Raw genomic sequence first — 8,152 nt, 5'->3', positions numbered from 1 at the left:
CTGAATAAAAATTACAGAGTTAAAGTTGGAAATTAATAAGATCAGGTTTAAAGACCAACTCATAGTAACATTTTTTGGGGGGAGGTAGTAAATTGTAAATTTTGTTATTTTGTAAGTTTTGTAGTAAATTGTGGTAGCTAATGTTTCGGGTTCCCTTATGCCCATGGTGTACCAATAAAAAGTAACTCAGAGTCAGAAAACACCATTAACATTAACATTTACCTCAATAAAAAAACGCAGAGCAGTTTCCCACGGAGGCTGTTACATAACCTGATATTTTCTTTTATGCTAAATTAGTATTGCTACGGTAACCCCAAGAAAACACGAAACCAAGGATGTTTGCACAGGTGCTGATGTGTTTGTTGTTGTAGGGTCTTTCCTGAGCTCTGCAGGGCCCAGGAATGGATGCAGGTGCTGGGGAGGCAGCAGGGCCACAAGGACTCCCTGTTATCTGGCACCCCTGGTTGCATGTACCCCCTCACTTTCTGCCCCTTGCCTTGCTCTGAAAACACCTCTGTATGATGCTGGCCTATTTATGACAAAATTTATCAGGGGTGCTTTAATTTGAGGGGCTTACTGGTGTTGGTGTGAGGTTTTCCATAGGTTTTCCGCAGGGGTCATATCCAGTTATTAGGTCCTTACTCTCCCATCCAGCTTACTGACTATAAACCCAAGCATATACTTAAAGGACTGATGCAGGTTTTTTGATTGCTTGGCTGAATAGAGAGACTTTTAAATGTGTGCTTAAATGATTTGTGGGACTGTGGCCTGGAAAATCCCCGGTTTCTCCTCAGTGTGAAGGAAGAATGCAAAAATGACGAGAACTCAGTCATGGAGTTTAGAGAACTACCTTCCCCTCCCTGAAAGGAAATTCAGGGAAGAGGAAAGTTAAAAAAAAAAAAAAGAAAAGAAAATGCTTCTCCTCTAACACTTCATTTTTATTGAAAATGTCCCGTTTCCAGAAGAGTTTAATCTGTTTTCCAGTATCCACCACAATAACAACCTTTCTCAAAACACCAGCACAGATGCACCGTCAGACAAGATGTTCTGACAAAGCAGGAAACAACCTTTGCAGTTCAGCAGGAAGAAGGTCAGATCATCTTGCCCCTCTTTCTGCTCGGAAAACTCAGTGCTGCTATAAGAACTCTGTTTAGATGTGAAAATACTCCTTGCCCCATGGCTGCTCTTCTCTTAGCATCTGGATATGGTCCTACCTCAACCAGCAAAGCTGAGTCCAACGAACACATGGCATCATACTGCAGAACATGCACTGTATTCTTTCTATACATCACATTCTTAGCAATCTGCCTTTCTTTTGACTTAAATGTCATGTTCTTCCCCCTTTAATTAAATATATAACCCCAAACTATCAGTTATTTCTCTAGCCTTGGCTGTGTTAGATTTCCATTTTTCTTAGTAGTGGGATGTTTGACAACAAGTGGAAGAACAGCACTGCTCTCCAAAGGCAGTCTGCATTTTACAATTCTTTCTAACTTACTGTTCTCTATTCACACTATTTAGGTCTTCCACTGCCATTTTCTTTGTGCTGTCAGACTTCTTTTTTGATGATGAATTAACACCAATGGGAAGTTTTCAGCTGCTTTCAACACTCCTTTTTTTTTTTTTTTTTTTCCCCAGACAAAACAAGGGTACATCTCAGCTGTTGATGCACAGATTCCAACAGCCTGTTATCCATTATCATTTCTGTCATTGTCAACTCCCCCTGACCACATTGGAATCACTCGGAACCCAAATATCTGTTCAGGAAGAGTACACATTTTTTTCAGGAGCTCAAATACATTCTTCAAGCACTGATGGAAAAAGATTCCGTGTGCCACAAGGCATGACGTGTTTTATGACTGAAAGTAAATTTTAGTGGGAATCCTCCAGAAACATGAATTGGAAGAGGCTACCTTGGATGCAGTCCTGTCTTCCATCAGGCAGTATGCATTGCTGCATTGTTAAAAATCTGCTACTTCCGTTGATGCATGCCTCATTTGGGCAGGCACAAATGGATAAAGTATTAGGGTTACTGTTTCAGTCTTGACACTGTGCAATCCTACTAAATCTTGCTTGTGCTGAGCAGCAATCCAAATATCTTTTTCTCTATTTTAGGAGGTACTACAGGTTCAAGATATACTTTTGTGCGTACAACAGTAAGAAAAAATATTCTTTGAGATACCTGGATTCCCAGTGCAAGGAAATGTTTGAGGAATCCTGTTATTTAGCAAGAAGGTAAGATTTCTAAAGAGATGACAATGTGGCAAGACTGAAGCAGGAACAAAGAGAAAAGACATTCACAGTCTTCGACATATTGAGGTTTATATCCTAAGTCTGAGATAAACTAGAATTTATCTAAAGGTCAGAATAAAACCCAAATAACTCTTACAGCACAGCTGTTTGTACTCTGTCTTTATTCCATGTCAAGCCTAGTGAGTTCTGTGATCCCAGAATAGCTATTTTACCTGGATTTTTGAAAAAATATAGTTTAAAATGTTTTTATAAGGAGTTAATATTTGGAATTTTGAAAGGAAGGGCGAATTGTCTAGGATTGTATTGGTTATAGAAACTCAGACAACTTTAAAATTATCAAAGTTGGAGAGAACTACAAGTAGCTACAGCAGGTCACTACCATGAAGCTCTCTAAAGATTACAAATTAAGTAGAACACATCCAGAAAAATAGAAAAATATGGATTACAGACTTGTTCTTGTAGAGAACACTCCCAGCTTCTACAAATTTCATTAAGGGCTTGATTGTGATACTCTTTCCCATGTCAAGTGGTATCTTAATTCTTCATTCCAGTGGGATAACTCAAAGAATTAGGCATTACTCAACTTGAGAAAGGTATCACAATCTAACCTTAAGAGCTGAGTGCTTTTAACGCAGAATAGCACTAGGCTCATTGTGGAGAAAATTAATGTTAGACTTTTGAGGTGAATAATATTGTTTTGCATGAATAATATTTTCTACCAAAAATCATCTGAGGAATTGCTTAACTTATACACTAAAACCTCTTGGGGGAGGGAAGAATGGCTCCAGTTTCACTGCCTAAGTGTCTGTTCCATTTAAAGGATATTAGCTAGCCAAATGAAAAATGCATGAATCAATCAGCAACAAGGACCTTGATCTCTGAATGAGACAATGCTGAGCTTTGAGATTTATGGTCTTGCTTCCAGAATTCCATTATTTGGATGAACAACAACAATAACAATGGGAGATGACATCAGAATAGCGAGTGTTCTTCTTTTCCCTTCTTTTCCTGTTGATCGCAAGATGCTGACTTCTGTGTCATTCACCCCTGTCAAATGAGTAAATGTTCAGTGCTTTAAAACATTACCACATGCATGCCCAGTTCAAAATAAAATGAGAATGTCTTGAATGAAAGGGCATTATTGCTACTTGCATTTTGCACTGCTAATTAGTTTATACACAAAGCAATTACCTATTGCTTACTTTCCTCCTGTATTTGTTCTGCAGGCAGAACTCCTTTTGATTTTTACACAGAGAAATGTATTGTTGGGAGTCATACTCCACTGATACTGAGTAGACAAGGGTTTCTTTCTAAGTACTTGTGATTCTTGTTTTCCATTTCCCTGAATAACTGCAAAAAATGTAATAGAGTTGCCCCTTATCTTTATGATTTCTACAGTGGGTGAAGTTCCTTCAGACACTGTCTTCCTGATAAGACCTCCATAGGAGGCTTAAACTCTTCTGCCACAGCACCGAAAGGGGCAAATGATAACAAGGGGATAGATTCAGTGGAGGAAGCAAGGACCCACATTAACACTGTCTGGGCGTGGGCATGTGATATGCCTGTGATATGCCACACAACTGTGTGGCATCCTTCCCCACCCAGGCTGGAGCTGGATATCGTGCTAGAGAGAAGTAAATCCTATTTCAATCTGGTCATACAAGGTATGTGGAGAACCAAAAGAGCATAGATGTGCCCTTTTCTAGAGCCCGGGTCCAGACCAACCTCTTATGCTGCCTGGAACATCACCAAAACTCTATATAGACAGATGGGTAGAGATAGATATAGAAAGAGTTGACAGAAACACTAAGAGATTGTAAATTCAAGGTATAAATAATTAGTAGCCTTGAAAAACACTAGTTCTAACAGTATGCAACCATATCTGGTAGGAGAAATAGGCAATACTAGCTTATTGTGAAAATGTGCATGCATTTGAAAGTGACAGCAAAGATCAGATGCAAATCCAGCCCTAAAATCTCTCCAGACTAGTGGATATTTGGATTTAGGCTTTTTTTTTTTTTTTTTTTCCGGTGCCAAACATCACAGCATAGCTCAGCCCGTGAGGCAGGAAGGGTAAAGGATACATCAGAGAAGGTGGTACTTTGCTTTTATGCCCTCAGTCCCTTACTTCAGCAAGTACAGGTTATCCAAACCTTTGATATAAGCTTAGGAGTCTTCAAGATAAACAGCTAAACCCCTTTCACTTGTGACAAGGTCCTCTCGTTGGATGACAGTGAGTTTAACACAGAATAGATTGTTAGTGAGGTGAAGAAAGAATTACATCACTTGAAACCTCCCACATCTCTGGAGTGACTCAGTAATTGGTTATCTGCAAGGAAAATGGCATCCAGAGCGAAGCCACAGCTCTGTAAATCAACGTGTGTATAGACAAAATAAATTCCAAACTGTAAAAACAGCATCCTCGTTGGCATAGAATCTCTTCTCAGCACCTTTGTACAAGCTCTTGTAAATAAATCAGCACAGAATGCAACTCATTTATTCTACCAGCATAAGGAAAACATCTCCAAAGAAATTGGTATATAAGCTTGCCAACAGATAAACATGTAGTTTCTTTCATTGGATGCCAAATCCAGTAACAGGAGCAAAACATACTTATAGCTTTTAGACCTGACAAAAATGTAGTAGTAGACTTCCTAATAGATCTGTTACTTCTGTGCTACTAGTTTAAATGTAGTTGTGAAAAATGTCAAAGTGCTGGCGACTAAATTGCAGTAGTAGTGCTGCTTATAGCTATGAATGTACAGGGTGGTATCGCTCCATCTCATTGGTGTTCTTAGGAGAACAAGACAGTGTGCCACAGAAAGAAAGTCATCCAGTTCATGGAAAGGAATCCATGTTTGCTGGCAGGAGCCTCCCAGATTACTTAAACATACATTTTAATCTCCTTTCAGTCTGAATATTTACAAAACATTATATTTTCATTTTGAATTTTGCTTTCCTAGAAAAACTTGCAGTTACCACGTCATAACATATGATGAAGACCCATAGGCAGGAGAAAGTAATCATCTTCAATACTTCTGCCCTGATGTAGAAGCCACTGGAGTCACAAGGAGCTTCTCACTGGTTTTGGTGAGTTCAGAATTAGACCATTTAAAATGCTGATGTTGCCTCACAGAAAATTCTGAAAATATGCCAGATAAGAAACTGTTTTGCTTAGAAAAAATATTAGATTTAATACTAAAAGATAGTCATACATTGTCCATTCTGTATACCTTGTATAAATTATTATTATTTATTAGCATTACTGGGGATGCTTGCTTAACAAGAAATTCATATGTTTTCAGAGTTCACTTGCTCCTGCTGTTTACAGGAGCAGTTTGCTGAGACCAGCAGTCCTCCAGCTTTTCAGGTCATTTATTTCAGACAAACCAACCTTCCCCCGTCTGGCTACTGCTGCTGTCTTGAGTGATGTGACCATATAGAAGGCACTTCAATGTAGGACATCACGGCATTGTCTGGTGGTGCTTAGCTGATGACTCAATGCCAGTTCTAGGCAAAACAATTTTTGAACTTCCAGAAAACTGAGACGGTCTCAGACTGACAGCTAGACCCACCAGTGCACCTCATACATACCAGGTGCATCATGTTTTGCGGAGAGATTTGCAGACAGTGGAAGGAACTGCATATGAACTCAAAACAAATCTGTAACCTTAAAGAAAAAAGAGACTCATGCTTTACAGCCTTGAAGAATTAGAAGGCTTGTACAGCTTTGGGAAGAAAAACACAACTTAGGGGAAGGGCAAACAGTAAAGATGATCAGGAACAATGGTTTCCATTTTTTCTACATTTGTCAATGTGTTTTTCCCTTTCTGAAACAGAATAAAATTTCTTCCCAAATTTTCCTTGAAATGAAATGCTAACAGGAAAGAACTATTTAAGATTTTTAAATGAAAAACTAAATAAAAATGTATTTTTTTAAAATTTCAATCTGGTATTTTTTACTTTTTTGTGTGTGTGTGTGTGTTTTTGGTATTTGCTTTCAATGAGTTAACGTTTGCCGTAAGCAGTTCTCTGTTTATTTCTGAAAATTTCCAGACAGGCATGGAAAATGATAGGGAACAGACACCACAGAGTGTTTAAAATATACCCCATGGTAGCAGGTATCTACACATACAGTAAGCGTTCGCCGGTGTTGTTCTAACCTGGTCTCAACACAGAGCTTCTTTACCCACCTTCATTCTTCCAAATGTTCTTCCAGACAGGTAACCTGAAAGAAGGGTCCATATGGTCGTGTTGATGATGCTTTTATTTATCAATAGATTCCTATTGCAAAAAAATGGTAATGTGACTTCAGAGGCCCCCTGCAGATGGAGAAATCTGGAGATCTGAAGTTACATTTCCCATTTTAGCAACATATTGTACTAACTTCTGATGGCTTTTCTTTTAGTTAAGAGCATCACCCAGTTTCCAGCATGGTTGCAGCTGCAGGAAAAGACTGGCAGCTAACATAGTAATGAGTCGGTATCTATTGAGATTCACTCATTACTATTAATTTCCCCGTTGCTTCCAACTGGTTCAGGAGCTACTTATGGAAATTCTTCTTCTTCTGTCTTACTGAAATCCAGCCCTGTTGCTGTCAAACCTGCCAACAGGCGCAGCAATGCTACTGTGATAAAATAAGTCCAATTCTATCCCAATCTTGCTTTCCTAGGGAAGAACAGAACTCATTAAATAATTATCAACTGTGACAAGAAAGTAGCTGGCCAAACACTTGCTGCTAATCTAGGCATGACAGCAGGACTATACCTTTCAAAGCAGTAATTAGCTAGATGAACAACAACATAAGTACCAGACAATGACATGGAAAGGACTGTCCCTAAAGGACAGATTCATTATACGTAGGGTTTAGTGTTTGTGTGACTTATGAATGTTATTTTGCAGTATACAATTACGCTTCTTTTCTGCTGCCTTTCTCTTTGTTTTCTGCACAGTTTATGGAAGGGGACTGAGAGAAAATCTGGAGCCGAAGCCACGAGAGAACAGGTGACAGAAGCTCTGCAAGACCTTCCTTACACACATGGAACAAGGGTGGCTGTGTAGATCACATGGCAAAACAACACCATCAGCCTGCACCCCACCCTGTGGGAGTCAGGAATTTGGTACAGGCACCCTGCCCTCATTCTATGCTTGGACTGATATTCAGCTAGTGTTTGTAGATGGGGTACAGTAATCCTTATGAACTCCTCTTTATCAACAGTGCAGATTCTCACTGATGTAAATTGGAGTAAAGCTACTGAAGCCTGTGGAATAACATGCATTTATCCATGGCATACACAGACCCAGCAGTCAGCACCAGTGCTAGAGCAGTGGTCCCACCAGCTAACAGAACTCACAAGGCAAAACTGCTTCCACTGAATGCAAAAGGGAGGACTGCAATTCCACCTAGAGCCGATGCTGGAATCACATGCAGCCAAACTTCTTTTCAACTGGTCTGTTCAAGTGCTTTAAGTTAAGCACACACATAAGTATTTGCAGGATTAAAGCCTCCGTTTGGAATGATAGAGTAAATCCAAGTGGAGATGGATTAGCTGGCAGGGGGCAGGTGAGGTGGTCAAAGGCACATGCAGTTTATCATATGGCTCTGTAATTTACTACATGATTATCACAACTACATATTTGGTGTGGGGATATAGATATACATGCACACACGTGTACACAGAGCCAAACTTTTTTGGCATGGGGGCCACACAGTCATTTCAAATTGAGACTCTGGGCTGCACTTGTTCCAGGACTGCTTGTCTGTTGCCAACACACTGAAGCGCCTCAGGCTTCAGTCTGATTCTTTGTTTGCTTGCCCATTAAAGTTCTTATCCCACACTCCCTTTTGGCAGAAAATTTTGTTATTTCTGCTTTATGCTGGCCTAGGCCCTTCTCTTGC

General features: G+C 39.7%; 1 long non-coding RNA gene across 1 annotated transcript; it reads left to right on the top strand.

Moving 5' to 3' along the window:
* The first annotated feature begins 2,158 nt into the window (after nucleotides 1-2,158).
* LOC121066979 lies at nucleotides 2,159-7,412 on the top strand. Its single transcript, XR_005818044.1, has 3 exons — nucleotides 2,159-2,235; nucleotides 5,217-5,343; nucleotides 7,206-7,412. It is a non-coding gene; the product is annotated as an uncharacterized LOC121066979 (long non-coding RNA).
* Nucleotides 7,413-8,152: the final 740 nt, after the last annotated feature.

The sequence above is a fragment of the Cygnus olor genome, chromosome 3, assembly GCF_009769625.2.
Source record: "Cygnus olor isolate bCygOlo1 chromosome 3, bCygOlo1.pri.v2, whole genome shotgun sequence".
Taxonomy (NCBI): domain Eukaryota; kingdom Metazoa; phylum Chordata; class Aves; order Anseriformes; family Anatidae; genus Cygnus; species Cygnus olor.
This window is presented reverse-complemented; position numbering and strand designations above follow the sequence as displayed.